A 17,436-nucleotide genomic window follows, 5' to 3' on the forward strand; every position below is an offset into this window, starting at 1 on the left:
CCCAAGTAATGCTTTTATTGGAAGTTAGGCAGAAATATTTTTTGAAAGCGATAACTTTACAAATGCTCAACGTAGATCTGATATAAACGCTTTGTGCCAAATTATTCGCGTTAGATAGCAGAACTCCAGAAACTTAATAATAACATTGTTAACTAATTTTTCCGGCCACCGTGGTGTGATGGTAGCGTGCTCCGCCTACCACACCGGATGCCCTGGATTCAAACCCCGGGCAAAGCAACATCAAAATTTTTAGAAATAAGGTTTTTCAATTAGAAGAAAATTTTTCTAAGCGGGGTCGCCCCTCGGCAGTGTTTGGCAAGCGCTCCGGGTGTATTTCTGCCATGAAAAGTTCTCAGTGAAAACTCATCTGCCTTGCAGATGCCGTTCGGAGTCGGCATAAAATCATGTAGGCCCCATCCGGCCAATTTGTAGGGAAAATCAAGAGGAGCACGACGCAAATTGGAAGAGAAGCTCGGCCTTAGATCTCTTCGGAGGTTATCGCGCCTTACATTTATTTATTTAACTAATTTCTCATACCTAGAAAAATCTGATAAAAACTTCAATACTACACAGTTGACACTGTTAACACTTCTCAGTGGTTAATCGGAGGACTGTGGCAAGATTATATAAATGTGAGAAATGTATATTTTCCTCGAGCAAAAATTATATGGAATAAAGTGTACAATTCAAAACTCGCACTTACTGAATCTAAGCCATAGATGAGAAAACTGAAGCGCAAGGGTACATTGGTAAACGGCAGAGTAAACAATTGGATAAAAAAAAAAAAAAAATTGGAACACCCAGCCATTGGAAACAATTTTTTTTCTTAACTTTTAGGAGCGTTTTTATTATAAATTGATACAACCGCGCTCTGGAGAAATTTATTTTAAAAATACGATTTTTATGTAAATAAAACAGAACTTGTTCGGCTTGTGGCATGGGCTTTCCTCAAAATTTTTTCGTTAAAACATTTATTTATACTAGCCTTTACCCGCGGCCCGTCCGTAAATAGAAACTCAAATATATGGGCTGTTCACGCTAGCCTGCTTATCAAGTTATCTGTTTAAAAAATGTTTTCTGTCTAATATATTTTATTTTTACATACTTTCGAAAATACTTTGAAGTCGAAAGCTTACATTTTGGTATTATTAAGCGCTGTACGAAAATCAAAAGCAAACATTCAAGAAAAATCTTGCATTTTTCTTGAGCATGAAAATAGCAGTAGGCACAAAGTTTTGGCATTTCACGATGCATGGCAATTTATACATGAATACAGCTTTTATAAAAATAAAAAAAACCACAAGGAAACCAAAAAAGAAATGTTCACGTTATTGAAGAAAAATGATTTTCCCGAAAATCTTATAAAGACATTAATAAGAAATATAAATAACAGCAATCAACAAAACGGAACAAAAAAACCTACAAATTTCAAGTCTGCAACCTACGTTCCCAATCTTTCAGAGCGTTTAGCAAAGTCTGACTGCTACAATAACAAGTAAGGAAGGTTAAGTTCGGGTGTAACCGAACATTACATACTCAGTTGAGAGCTATGGTGACAACATAAGGGAAAATAACCATGTAGGAAAATGAACCGAGGGAAACCCTGGAATGTGTTTGTATGACATGTGTATCAAATGAAAGGCATTAAAGAGTATTTTATGAGGGAGTGGGCCATAGTTCTATAGGTGGACGCCATTTAGGGATATAGCCATAAAGGTGGATCAGGGTTGACCCTAGAATGCGTTTGTACGATATGGGTATCAAATGAAAGGTGTTAATGAGTATTTTAAAAGGGCGTGGACCTAAGTTCTATAGATGGACGCCTTTTCGAGATATCGCCGTAAAGATGGACCAGGGGTGACTCTAGAATGCGTGTGCACAATATGGGCATCAAACGAAAGGTGTTAATGAGTATTTTAAAAGGGAGTGGGCCTTAGTTCTATAGGTGGACGCCGTTTCGAGATATCGTCATAAAGGTGGACCAGGGGTGACTCTAGAATGCGTTTGTACGATATGGGTATCAAATGAAAGGTGTTAATGAGTATTTTAAAAGGGAGTAATCCTTGGTTCCATAGGTGGACGCCGTTTCGAGATATAGCCATAAAGGTGGACCAGGGGTGACCCTAGAATTTGTTTGTACAATATGGGCATCAAACGAATGGTGTTAATGAGTATTTTAAAAGGGAGTGGGCCTTAGTTCTATAGGTGGTCGCCTTTTCGAAATATCGCCATAAATGTGGACCAGGGGTGACTCTAGAATGCGTTTGTACGATATGGATATCAAATTAAAGGTATTAATGAGTATTTTAAAAGGGAGTAATCCTTAGTTCCATAGGTGGACGCCGTTTCGAGATATCGCCATAAAGGTGGACCAGGGGTGACCCTAGAATTTGTTTGTACGATATGGGTATCAAAAGAAAGGTGTTAATGAGTATTTTAAAAGGGAGTAATCCTTAGTTCCATAGGTGGACGCCTTTTCGAGATATCGCCGTAAAGATGGACCAGGGGTGACTCTAAAATATGTTTGTACGATATGAGTATCAAATGAAAGGTGTTAATTATTATTTTAAAAGGGAGTGGGCCTTAGTTCTATAGGTGGACGCCGTTTCGAGATATCGTCATAAAGGTGGACCAGGGGTGACTCTAGAATGCGTTTGTACGATATGGGTATCAAATGAAAGGTGTTAATGAGTATTTTAAAAGGGAGTAATCCTTAGTTCCATAGGTGGACTCCTTTTCGAGATATCGCCGTAAAGATGGACCAGGGGTGACTCTAGAATGCGTTTGCACAATATGGGCATCAAACGAAAGGTGTTAATGAGTATTTTAAAAGGGAGTGGGCCTTAGTTCTATAGGTGGACGCCGTTTCGAGATATCGTCATAAAGGTGGACCAGGGGTGACTCTAGAATGCGTTTGTACGATATGGGTATCAAATGAAAGGTGTTAATGAGTATTTTAAAAGGGAGTAATCCTTAGTTCCATAGGTGGACGCCGTTTCGAGATATCGCCATAAAGGTGGACCAAGTGTGACCCTAGAATTTGTTTGGACAATATGGGTATCAAAAGAAAGGTGTTAATGAGTATTTTAAAAGGGTGTGGGGCTTAGTTCTATAGGTGGACACCTTTTCGGAATATCGCCACAAAGGTGGACCAGGGGTGACTCTAGAATGTGTTTGTACGATATGGGTATCAAATTAAAGGTATTAATGAGGGTTTTAAAAGGGAGTGGTGGTTGTTGTATAGGTGGTCGCATTTTCGAGATATCGCCATAAAGGTGGACCAGGGGTGACCCTAGAATTTGTTTGTACAATATGGGCATCAAAAGAAAGGTGATAATGAGTATTTTAAAAGGGAGTATTCCTTAGTTCCATAGGTGGACGCCGTTTCGAGATATCGCCATAAAGGTGGAGCAGGGGTGACCCTAGAATTTGTTTGTACAATATGGGTATCAAAAGAAAGGTGTTAATGAGTATTTTAAAAGGGTGTGGGGCTTAGTTCTATAGGTGGACGCATTTTCGAGATATCGCCATAAAGGTGGACCAGGGGTGACTCTAGAATGAGTTTGTACGATTTGGGTATCAAATTAAGGTATTAATGAGAGTTTTAAAAGGGAGTGGTGGTAGTTGTATATGTGAAGGCGTTTTCCAGATATCGACCAAAATGTGGACTAGGGTGACCCAGAACATTATCGGTTGGATACCGTTAATTTATTTATATATGTAATACCTGGCAAGATTTTAAGGGTGTTTTATTTCGCCCTGCAGAACTTTTTCATTTTCTTCTACTTAATATGGTAGGTGTCACAACCATTTTATAAAGTTTTTTCTAAAGTTATATTTCGCGTCCATAAAACAATCCAATTACCTTACCATGTTTCATCCCTTTTTTCGTATTTGGTATAGAATTATGGCATTTTTTTCATTTTTCGCAATTTTCGATATCGAAAAAGTGGGCGTGGTCATAGTCGGATTTCGTTCATTTTTCATACCAAGGTAAAGTGGGTTCAGATAAGTACGCGAACTGAGTTTAGTAAAGATATATCGATTTTTGCTCAAGTTATCGTGTTAACGGCCATGCGGAAGGACAGAGGGACGACTGTGTATAAAAACTGGGCGTGGCATCAACCGATTTCGCCCATTTTCACAGAAAACAGTTAGCGCCATAAAATCTATGCCCCTACCAAATTTCAAAAGGATTGGTTAATTTTTGTTCGATTTATGGCATTAAAAGTATCCTAGACAAATTAAATGAAAAAGGGCGGAGCCACGCCCATTTTTAAATTTTCTTTTATTTTTGTATTTTGTTGCATCATATCATTACTGGAGTTGAATCTTGACATAATTTACTTATATACTGTAAAGATATTAAATTTTTTGTTAAAATTTTACTTTAAAAAAATTTTTTTTTTAAAAGTGGGCGTGGTCCTTCTCCGATTTTTATAATTTTTATTAAGCGTACATGCAGTAATAAGAGTAACGTTCCTGCCAAATTGCATCATGATATCTTCAACGACTGCCAAATTACAGCTTGCAAAATTTTAAATTACCTTCTTTAAAAAGTGGGCGGTGCCACGCCCATTGTCCAAAATTTTACTAATTTTATATTTTGCGTCATAAGTTCAACTCATCTACCAAGTTTCGTCGCTTTATCGGTCTTTTGTAATGAATTATCGCACTTTTTCGGTTTTTCGAAATTTTCGATATCGAAAAAGTGGGCGTGGTTATAGTCCGATATCGTTCATTTTAAATAGCGATCTGAGATGAGTGCTCAGGAACCTACATACCAAATTTCATCAAGATACCTCAAAATTTACTCAAGTTATCGTGTTAACGGACGGACGGACGGACGGACGGACGGACGGACGGACGGACGGACGGACGGACGGACGGACATGGCTCAATCAAATTTTTTTTCGATCCTGATTATTTTGATATATGGAAGTCTATATCTATCTCGATTCCTTTATATATGTACAACCAACCGTTATCCAATCAAACTTAATATACTCTGTGAGCTCTGCTCAACTGAGTATAAAAATACATATAAAATAGCTCATAAACCGAAAAATACATTAAAACATATTTTTAACAATACGAAAACTAAAATACCTCACACGGAAAAGAGCAATGTGGTGTATAAAATACCATGTAATGGCAAGGAAGGTGAATCATGTGATCGCGTCTACGTAGGGACGACGAAGTCAAAATTAAAAACAAGACTAGCACAGCACAAATCAGACTTTAAACAAAATCCACAGTCAAATACTTATAAAACAGCTTTAATGGCCCACTGTGCGAGTAGCGGCCACTCTCCCAATTTAAACAATGCAACTATTCTCCAGCAAGAGTCAAACTATAGCAAGCGCCTCACATTGGAAATGCTGCATATAATTAACACACCACCTAACATACGACTAAATTACAAAACAGATGTTGACGGCTCCGCCCACATATTTAGACATTTATTAACTAACAAATCGACAGTAGAAAGCTCCGCGTCAAACAGAACGGACGTGTAAAACAAAATGTATGTTATTATTTTATTGTCAATAGTTTAAGTTGATATTATATATAATGTTATATTTGTTATAGTTCCCTTGAAGATGATTACCGAAGGTTGTAATCGAAATATATCGGAACACAAAATTAAAACTTTGTTGTTTTTATAATAAAATCAACATTTGACCTCGAGCCGGTAAAACCATCTCTGAGTTAAAAAAAAATTTATGAAACTTTTTGATACCAGAGGTGGGCATTTCGTGCAATAAGAGTATGTTGTTTGCTTGCACCCTTTCATTTTACAACGAAATGCATTGCTTCGATGTCGTTTACTTGCATTTTGAGAACATTGAGGGTATGTGCATGATATTTTGAAAATAGTTTAAAACAATCTTTTTCTGAAAGCCAATAAATCCATTTGATTGAAGCAACAAAACCAAGTTTGTTTAATTTACAATTAAATTTCAGTGGAGGACCTCTGCTACTCAACAAAATCATAGGCATTCCACTTTTTTAGTATCTATATACTGCTTTATTCCCAGGCGCCCTTTAAATGGTATGATCTGTTCATCAACACAAAGGATTTCCTCCACCTCTTGCTCCAATAATCGTTTCCGAATAGAATCCATTATAGGTCTTACGCTATATAATTTATCTTGGGTTTGTGGGGGTTGACTAGTATCCACTAAATGCAAATGTGTTCACAGCCCATAAGAACGATTACGTGTCATATTGTTAGCAAATAATGGTAATCTGAACTTCCGAATTTTCTCTGAACTATTTGGTCGAAAGTTTGATTCTTTCTGCACACCATAAAGATTAGTGAAGTTGGATTCATCTTCAAAAAATTGAGTCGGCAAGTAGTTTTGGATATACTCGTACTCACTTTTGACTCTTTTAGGCATCTGCACAGGTGGGTAAAATTGAAATCAGCAATTCGGTCATTACTGCGGGAGTTCCTCCATTGAATGTCCCATTTCTGAGTTATATATGCCCAATCAAAATATTGATTTCCCGTTTCCGCTGCTACTTATTTTTCTAGTAGAAAACTGTAACTTAACGCAATACTCTCACGGAAAAATACTCATTTTGTGGAGTATTCCCTCCTCTCCTTATTGAGGATAGTGTCGAAAAAGATGATTTTCAAATGCTGGACTGAGCTCTCGTTCCATTTCACTTTCCTCACAACTCGTATCGTCACATCCCACCTCTTCAACTCCTTCATAACGTTTCCCAGTTAGCGCTGTGGAATCAATTTTATCATTATTCGAATCATTGTCGAAATTTGAGAAATTATTTAGAACGTCAAACATTTCGTTTTCTGTCAACACTTTGTGCCTAGTCATTATAACTTTTACCTACAAAGTAATATTATCTTCCCTTAACTCACAACTCTTGACAACTCATGTCCATTATAAAGGACATAAGGTTTTATCTCTCTAGAAAACTCACCTGAATTCCAATCATCTCCCACTTACAACCGTTCAAAGAGAAAATTTCGAGCTAAAAAATATCGCTGATACAAGTAAACATAAAAACTTTGTATGATGAAGAATTCAACAACAAAGATATCAAATATAATATTTCAACCTTCCTTCACAAAAGCCTGCACAATACCGACAAAATTTTAAAGCAATTAGCGGGAATATTATTTTTATACTCGCAATAAACCGCTAGGACCGTGTCCACCGAAAATAAGGCTTAAAAGTTTTAAATTCAAAATAACTGTCACTTCAAAGTCATGTCCACTGCAGTGGACATCAGTAGCGAAAGGGTTAATGCGAAAGTTTGGATGTTTAGATGTCCAGACGTTTTTCTTTGTGACTAAATCACACAAGAACGGCTTAACGGATTTAGATGAAATTTGGCACACATATAGCCAATGGTCTAGCAGGATATGCTATCTATATTTTTTTGAAAGGCGGGAGCTCCCCGCCTCCTAGGAACAATTATAATTTAATAATTGTATTTTTTCGTCTTTGTAATTGAATCATGCCAGAACGGCTACAGGGACTTTACGTTTACTGACCTTCACAAATATTACAAACACAATAGGTCAAATACAAATGATCAGTGATATCCCTCCCGAAAACCATCCAGAAATAATACCGGAAGGATCACCAAATAATCCCGGAATAGTCCCGCAAATAGCAATCCCGACGGGAGGCCGGACGAATCCCGAAAACCATCCAGAAATGATCCTGTAAAAGTCCCGAAATGACCCTGACTTAGTCCAGAAAAAGTCCCGAAATTACACTGACGGGATGGCGGACGGATCACGAAAACTACCCCGAAATGATCCCGGAAGGTCTCGATATGACTCCGACGGGATCCTTCCTGTACGGATCCCGAAAAACATACAGAATTGATCTCTGAAGGGTACGCAAATGATCCCGTAATAGTCCAGAAAAGTTCCCGAAATTGCCCCGACAGTCCCGGAATGACACTGACGGGATCCCGGCCGGATCCCGAAAACCATCCAGAAATGTGCCAAAAGGGTCCCCAAATGATCCCGAAATTCGCTTTTTAAGTATAAAGTACACCAAGATCGCTTTTGTGGACGCTCTTTATACATAATTGGCTCGTGTGAATGAGAAATAAATAAAAATTGATTCCAGGAATTTGAACATATTGCATTTTGATTAAACCAATTTAATCCCCAGTATACTTTCGGTTAGAAGTGCCTAATTAAAATTTCAATGCCCTTAATGATGAAAAATACAAAATATTTATTTATACAGCTTATTGAAATAACATTTCTATAGAAACTAAAATTTGATTGTAGCGACCTTTTTACTTTGACTTTATCAAATTGTGATTTTTGCCGGCTCAAGGTCCAATGTAATAAAACACTTTTTTAAATATTTCCCAATATATTTCAATCTCCTTCGGAGATCGTCTTCAGGGGCTATAACAATAACAAACAAATATTCACATATAAAACTGAATACAATTGGGATACAATTTTCCATACATACATACATTAATTATCTTGTCCGATACACGACACTTGTTAATTCGCCATGCAGTTTAGAACTAATTTATTTTTTTGTTCTTTTGTGAGTCAAGTAAGTGTCTATAAATATGTGAGCAATTTTCTGTGTCCGTTTTGTAATTTAGTCTCTTGCTTGGTGATGTATTTGCTATGTGTAGCATTTCTAACGTAAACCTTTTGCTATAATTTGTCTCCTGCTCTAGTATGCTCACCGCTTTAAAATCTGGTTGGTGTCCGTTCTCTGTACAGTGGGCCGTAAGTGCTGTTTTATGAATGTTGCCAGATGATCTACATTTAATTTCCGATCTGTGTCCTGCTATTCTTGTTTTTAATTTGTTCTTTGTTGTACCCACATATTCTTTTCCACAGTTATTATTTTCACTTCCCGCACATGTAATCTTATATATTACATTATGTTTGTCTGAATTTGTTATTTCTATAGAAATTTCTTATTATAGCTATATGTTTTTTCCGCAAGTAGAAAATAAATTATATGCGTTATTCACGTTAGCCTGCTTATCAAGTTATCTGTTTAAATATTATTTCTGTCTAGTGTATTTTATTTTTGTAATAGAGTAAAAAAATAATAAAAAAATTTTTTAAGTTAAACGGTTTTATTGAAAACAATACTTACGTCAAGTAATAATAATACTAAAAGGTAGGAAATAATTAGGGCCTAGGTACTAGTCATCACACTCCTCATCAGTCTAGGGCGTTAATCAGACAATTAAATAAAAGCGTTGAACGCGTCAAATTTCTATTGATAGTCATAAGTAAGACCAACTGAACCTTAATCAGCTTATGCTACGCCTAACATATTAGCAGTTCTAAAACAGATAGAACTAATTAAGTGTGCCTTTGTAATTTTCTCTATTTATTCATTAAAAATACAGTTATTGTGCACATATCACATAATCATTCTCAAATTAAAAAATCTATTCAATTGTTAATATGCTTACGTATTTAAAAATAAACAACTACCACGAAATTTTCTTTAGTTATTTTGATAGAACAAAAACTGTTTTGTTCAATTTTTATTATACTTGGAATTTTATCAAAAACTTCCTCAGCTGTGTACAAAGGGCCAACTGAATAAACAGTAATTAGCATTTACTTCAATTCATTTAACCTTGGTTAAAAGCCATTCTTATTCCGGCTTTTGTTTGTTTTTCATCCAGACAACAAAATTTTGTATAAATAGCGCCTAGAAAATTTAACATGCTCCACTTTAAACTTAACAATTAACGGAGAGTCTTAAATTAAAATGCATTTCCGCAGTTCTTTCGCGATCCTGATTTTCGTCCTTCTCTACATTTTGACTATTGCGAATTCGCAATATCGCATCGTTGGTGGCATTGATTCGAGTATACAGCGTAACCCACATTTGGTATCAATAAATGATACCTGCGGATATGCTTGTGTGGGCTCTTTAATAACTCTGCAGCTGGTAGTAACAGCTGCGCATTGCTTTAGTGGTTTAAGGGCTAATACTGTCATCCGTGTTGCAGCTGGTGTAACCGATATACGTGATTTACCAGCAAATGGACAAGTACGCGATGCACAGCATATATATGTTGCACCTGGTTTTAGTTACGCAACATTGCATATGGATATAGCTGTAATTAAAGTGCGTGAGCCCTTTTACGAGTGTAGTACAATAAAAACAATACCACTTTGCGAAGCTACATTAGACCCGTGCACAGAAATTGAGGTTAATGGATGGGGTTGCACAATTCCGGACAGTAGGAACTTATCGCCTATACTCCAATATACTCACATGTATATAATAGATGACAACGAATGTGCGGCTCTTTTACAGACGGAAAGGAAAGCTTTAACGGAATCAATGTATTGTGCTAGAAATGAGGTAACTGAAACGTGTCGGGGAGATTCTGGTGCCCCGGCCGTTGTGAATGGAAAACTTTGTGGTTTGGTATCAGGTGGGGTAGCCCGTAACCCATATTTTCCGACTACATTTACAAAAATAACTAATGCAAATGTTCACGCTTTTATAAATTCGGTGCTACGAAATAACTTGCAGGGTGTGCAGAATCGAAATGTTATCTTAAAATAAATGTTTATAATTGCGATTTAAAAAAAAAAAAAATTGGTTGTATTCAATTAAAGTGTGACGCATGCATAGCCTTAGGTTGTGAGATCAAACTTTAGTCTTAGCTTTCTAAAAATGTGAGGCGTATCATAAGCTGATTAAGGTTCAGTTGGTCTTACTTATGACTATCAGTAAAAATTTTACGCGTCCAACGCTTTTATTTAATTGTCTGATCAACACCCTAGATTGATGAGGAGTGTGATGACTAGTACCTAGGACCTACCTTATCATTTTCTAGTTTTAGTAGTATTATTACATCAGGTAAGCATTTTTTTCAATAAAATCGTTTAACTTAAAAGTTTTTTTTTTAATTACTTTATTTTCAAGTTTTTAGACTTATTTAATTGCCTGTTATTTCTCATTATATTTAGTTCATTTCGTTATTACAAGGACTCTTTCTTGACAATTTGTTGCAATTTGAGTCCTCAATGCATAATCCTTCCAAAGACTTCACTTGACTCTGCACCACGCATGCTTGTTCCCCCTTGAGCTCGATAATATTTTGATGTCACTTATACCGGACTGTATATAATATTTGTTCCAAATATGAGCCAAATCGGACATCATAGGTCGCTTTCTGTTCATGTATGTATTATGTGCTCCAAATATGGACCAAATCGGACCATAAGTAAGATTTTTTTAATATCTCGATCCTTGCGCCACCTAGCAGCGAGTTTTTTCATAGGTCGCTTTCTATTCATGTGTGTATTATGAGTTCCAAATATGAGCCAAATCGGACCACAAATACGATTTTTTTGAATATCTGGATCCTCTCAAAAAGGTTCCCGAAATGACACTGACGGATCCCGAAAACCATCCAGAAATTCTCCCGGCAAGGTCTCCAAAAGGTCCCGGAATAGTACCAAAAAAGTTCCGAAATGAGAACGATGCGATTCTATACTTATCCAGAGTACCACACAGAACTTATTAATGAAGGGTACCCAAAGGATTCCGAAAAAGTTCCGAGATAACCTGACATACTCCCGGACGGATCCAAAACACCATTCAGAATATATCCCGGAAGGTTCCCTGAATTATTCTGACATAGTCCAGAAAAAGTCCCGAAATTACCCAAACGGGATCCCGGACGGATCCGGAAAACCATCCAGAAATGATGCCTGATGAGCACCAAATGATCCCGGAATACCCCCGGAAAAAGTCCTGAAATAAACCGGGCGGGATCCCGGAATAGAGCCAAAAATGTTCCGAAATGACCCTGACGGGATCCCGGACGTATCCTGAAATGATCTCTGAAGGGTCCTGAAATGATCTTGAAATAGTCTAGGAAAAGTCACGAAATGACCGCGACGAGATCCCGGATGGATTCCGAAAACCGTCCAGAAATTATGCCTGATGAGCACCAATGATCCCGGAATACCCCCGGAAAAAGTCCTGAAATAACCCTGACGGGATCCCGGAACAGAGCCAAAAATGTTCCGAAATGACCCTGACGGGATCCCGGACGTATCCTGAAATGATCTCTGAAGGGTCCTGAAATGATCTTGAAATGGTCTAGGAAAAGTCACGAAATGACCGCGACGAGATCCCGGACGAATTCCGAAAACCATCCAGAAATTATCCCCAAAGGGTCCTTCCATCCATTATTAATGCCGGAAGGCTCCCCAAATGAAACCGAAATAATCTACAAAAAGTCACGAAATGACCCTGACGGAGTTCCGTCAACCGTCCAGAAAGGATCCCTGAGGGGTCCCCAAATGATCCCCATATTGGATGGATTCCGAAATCCATCCAGTAATGATCCCGGAAAGATACCCAAATGATCCCGAAATGGCGCTGACGGGATCCCGAAAGCCATCCAGAAATGATACCAGAAGGATGCCCAAAAAATCCCGGAATAGTCCCAAAAATAGCCCCAGATATTATCTCGTGCGGGTCCCAAAATGATCCCGAAATAAGCCCAAAAAGATCCCGACGAGATGCCGAACTAATCTCGAAAACCATCCAGAAATGATCGCGTAAAAGTCCCGAAATGGCCCGAAATAGTCCAGAATAATTCCCAAAATTACCCCGACAGGACCCCGGACGAAATGATCCTGACGGGATCCAGAAAACTATCCAGAAATGATCCCGGAAGGAGCCCCAAATGATCCCGGAATAGTCCCAAAATAACCCCGACGGGATCCCAGACGGATCCCGAAAACTATACAGAAATTATCCCGGAAGAGTCCCAAATTGATCCCGAAATAGTCCCCTACTCACTTTGTATTTGACCTTTTGACTTTGTAATATTGGTGAAGGTCCGTATACGTAAAGTTATAATGTGTAAAGATTATTAAAAAGTAGGATAGATCTACTAGCTATATATTTTTCAAAAGGGGGGAGGTCCCCGCCCCCTAGGCACAGTTATAATTTAATTATTATATATTTTCGTGTTTGTGACTGAATCACGCCAGAACGGCTACACGGATTTTGATGAAATTTGGGACACAGACAATAGTCTACTAGCGAAATTTTTTTCGAACAAGGAAAGGGGGGTGGGGTCACACGACCCCTTCAAAAAATTACTTTTTAATAATTTTTACACATTATAACTTTACCTTTAATGATCTTCACCAATATTACAACTCAATAGGTCAAATAGTTCGAGGGCTATACAATTTTCGAAAAACGTTCGGTGGTGCTCTCCGGCTCCTCCCACCATTCGCCCTCCTTCAATTGTTTTTATACTCAGTTGAGCAGAGCTCACAGAGTATATTAAATTTGATTGGATATCGGTTGGTTGTACAGGTATAAAGGACTCGAGATAGATATAGACTTCCATATATCAAAATCATCAGGATCGAAAAAAAATTTGATTGAGCCATGTCCGTCCGTGAGTCCGTCCGTTAACACGTTAACTTGAGTAAATTTTGAGATATGATGAAATTTGCTATGAAGTTCCTGAGCACTCATCTCAGATCGCTATTTAAAATGGACGATATCGGACTATAACCACGCCCACTTTTTCGATATCGAAAATTTCGAAAAACCGAAAAAGTGCGATAATTCATTACCAAAGACAGATAAAGCGATGAAACTTGGTAGGTGGGTTGAACTTATGACGCAAAATAGAAAATTAGTAAAACTTTGGACAATGGGCGTGGCGCCACCTACTTTTAAAAGAAGATAATTTAAAAGTTTTGCAAGCTGTAATTTGGCAGTCGTTGAAGATATCATGATAAAATTTGGCAGGAATGTTACTCCTATTACTGTATGTACGCCTAAGAAAAATTAGCAAAATCGGAGAAGGACAACGCCCACTTTTAAAAAAAAATTTTTTTAAAGTAAAATTTTAACAAAAAATTTAATATCTTTACAGTATATAAGTAAATTATATCAACATTCAACTCCAGTAATGATATGGTACAACAAAATACAAAAACAAAAGAAAATTTCAAAATGGGCGTGGTTCCGCCCTTTTTCATTTAATTTATCTAGGATACTTTTAATGCCATAAGTCGAACAAAAATTTACCAATCCTTTTGAAATTTGGTAGTGGCATAGATTTTATGACGCTAACTGTTTTCTGCGAGAATGGGCGAAATCGGTTGAAGCCACGCCCAGTTTTTATACACAGTCGTCCGTCTGTCCTTCCGCATGGCCCTTAACACGATAACTTGAGCAAAAATCGACATATCTTTACTGAACTTAGTTCACGTACTTATCTGAACTCACTTTATCTTGGTATAAAAAATGAACGAAATCCGACTATGACCACGCCCACTTTTTCGATATCGAAAATTACGAAAAATGAAAAAATGCCATAATTCTATAATAAATACTAAAAAAGGGATGAAACATGGTAATTGGATTGGTTTATTGACGAGAAATATAACCTTAGAAAAACTTTGTAAAATGGTTGTGACACCTACCATATTAAGTAGAAGAAAATGAAAAAGTTCTGCAGTGCGAAATAAAAAACCCTTGAAATCTTGGCAGGTATTACATATATAAATAAATTAGCGGTATCCAACAGACGATGTTCTGGGTCACCCTGGTCCACATTTTGGTCGATATCTGGAAAACGCCTTCACATATACAACTAAGGGCCACTCCTTTTTAAAACCCTCATAAATACCTTTAATTTGATACCCATATCGTACAAACTCATTCTAGAGTCACCCCTGGTCCACCTTTATGGCGATATCTCGAAAAGGCGTCCACCTATAAAACTAAGCCCCACGCCCTTTTAAAATACTCATTAACACCTTTCATTTGATACCCATATCGTACAAACATATTCTAGAGTCACCCCTGGTCCACCTTTATGGCGATATCTCGAAAAAGTGACCACCTATAGAACGAAGACCCACTCCCTTTTAAAAATACTCATTAACACCTTTCGTTTGATACCCACATCGTACAAAAAAAGTCTAAGTTGCGATACCTCGAAAAGGCGTCCACCTATAGAACGAAGACCCACTTCCTGTTAAAAATACTCATTAACACCTTTCGTTTGATACCCACATCGTACAAACAAAGTCTAAGTTGCGATATCTCGAAACGGCTTCCACCTATAGAACTAAGGCCCATTAGGTTTTAAAATACTCATTAACACCTTTCGTTTGATACCCATATTGTACAAACAAATTCTAGGGTCACCCCTGGTCCACCTTTATGGCGATATCTCGAAAAGGCGACCACCTATACCACTACCACCACTCCCTTTTAAAACCCTCATTAATACCCTTAATGTGATACCCATATCGTACAAACACATTCTAGAATCACCCCTCGTCCACCTTTATGGCGATATTTCGAAACGGCTTCCACCTATAGAACTAAGGCCCACTCCGTTTTAAAATACTCATTAACACCTTTCGTTTGATACCCATATTGTACAAACAAATTCTAGGGTCACCCCTGGTCCACCTTTATGGCGATATCTCGAAACGGCGTCCACCTATGGAACTAAGGATTACTCCCTTTTAAAATACTCATTAACACCTTTCATTTGATACCCATATCGTGCAAGCAAATTCTATAGTCAACCCTGATCCACCTTTATGGCGATATCCCTAAATCTCCCCTCACTCTCTCATAAAATACTCTTTAGTGCCTTTCATTTGAAACACATGTCATACAAACACATTCCAGGGTTTTCCTCGGTTCATTTTCCTACATGGTTATTTTCCCTTATGTTGTCACCATAGCTCTCAACTGAGTATGTAATGTTCGGTTACACCCGAACTTAACCTTCTTTACTTGTTATTAGCACGCTTTTTATAAGCTTTTATTTAGTTTCACTTTTGTTGTATGTAATTGAATCTTGCAAGTTAAATTTGATACACTTCCCGGTGTCCGATTGAGCTGAAATTTTGCACACATGTATAACTCCGATGAGAATGCAATATTACTTTGCGAGAATTCGATAAATTAATCGATACCACAGTTATCGGTAAAGATTTGTGTTTACTTTTGCATAACAGCCTAAGTCCCATACAAACCTGCCGGTACCTAACCGTGGATTTTGAGACTTAGACGTGGTGAATCACGCGTGTCACAAGTGGTGAATCTCACGCTTGCGAAAAGCGTAGACACAACCCTCTGTTATATATCTGTGTATAACCGACATAGTTGAATTTTTAACGCTGTTTAACTCTGTAATCTTGTCTGTAATTTATTTTGCTTTTGGAAAAATTACCTATTTGAAAAAAGCTGGCTGAAAAATATTGGCATAACAGCTTAAAGTTAAATCAAGAATGGAAAATCTTGGAAAATTTGAGCAGATGTGACAATTTCGCGCGTCCGTTGAACGAAATATTGACAATATATTGATCATCGCTAGGAAATTAGCGACATTCCATCAACTTAGCAGCACGTTAGCAATACTACTGTTATTATTTGGCCGCTCAAACACACCCATATTAATTGTGCATTAAATCTAAAATATACAACTCAAAAATGACTACGGTTGTTATGTCCGCAGCATTTATTTGGTGCATAAACACCATAATAATTTACACGGCCAAAGCCATAATAATTTGCACGGGTCATCACTTCTTTCTCTGATTCAAAAGCTGAACTACCAGCGCTACCGGCATCAGCTCAGTGTCATCATTGCCAGTAGCACCAATAACACCAAACTCGTGCCTGACACACAAAAGTCGTTTCACTCAATAGCGCAAGTGAAATGTACTACGTACTCACTACTAAGTACCGTCAAAAATTCGCTTGAAGTCATTTCGTCAATGAGCTACCATTGAGCTGGCCCCGCATTGGCGCTGGCGCCATGCAATTTACATCACTAAAATTGCGCGAATGCCCAGGCTCATGACTTCGTTAATCCAGATGTCATTTTCAAAGTGTAAAAATCTGTGATACAATGAACGCTAACGCGGTTAGGCTGTTATCGGTAAGCGTTGCATACTTTTATGCGCACTTGATTTTGTTTTACAGATTTTTGGCGATGGAATTGTAGCTAAGCGAAAGTTGGAATTTTATTTTAAAACAGATTTAAGCCACAGATCAGAGATCTGCAATAAGTAGTTGTAAACTGAACGCGACATAGGCTAAGTTAAGTTAGTTAACACTGTTTGACACAATTTTATATGTGCTCTCTGTCAAAAACGCTTCAACTAACTTAGTAACATTTTATTTCGATTATGAATATGCTCCAATATATTCGGATCATGATATAACAAGTAAGGAAGGCTAAGTTCGGGTGTAACCGAACATAACATACTCAGTTGAGAGCTATGGAGACAAAATAAGGAAAATCAATCTGGGGTAACCCTGGAATGTGGTTGTATAACATGTGTATCAAATGAAAGGTATTAAAGAGTATTTTAAGAGAGAGTAGGCCATAGTTCTATGGATGAACGCCATTTAG

At 37.6% G+C, this 17,436-nt stretch overlaps 1 protein-coding gene across 8 annotated transcripts in view; it reads left to right on the forward strand.

The window, feature by feature from the left end:
* pk (prickle) overlaps nucleotides 1-17,436 on the forward strand; it is a 601,495-nt gene that overhangs the window by 146,251 nt on the left and 437,808 nt on the right. The window lies entirely within an intron of this gene.

The sequence above is a fragment of the Eurosta solidaginis genome, chromosome 3 (genome assembly GCF_040869045.1).
Source record: "Eurosta solidaginis isolate ZX-2024a chromosome 3, ASM4086904v1, whole genome shotgun sequence".
Classification (NCBI taxonomy): Eukaryota; Metazoa; Arthropoda; class Insecta; order Diptera; family Tephritidae; genus Eurosta; species Eurosta solidaginis.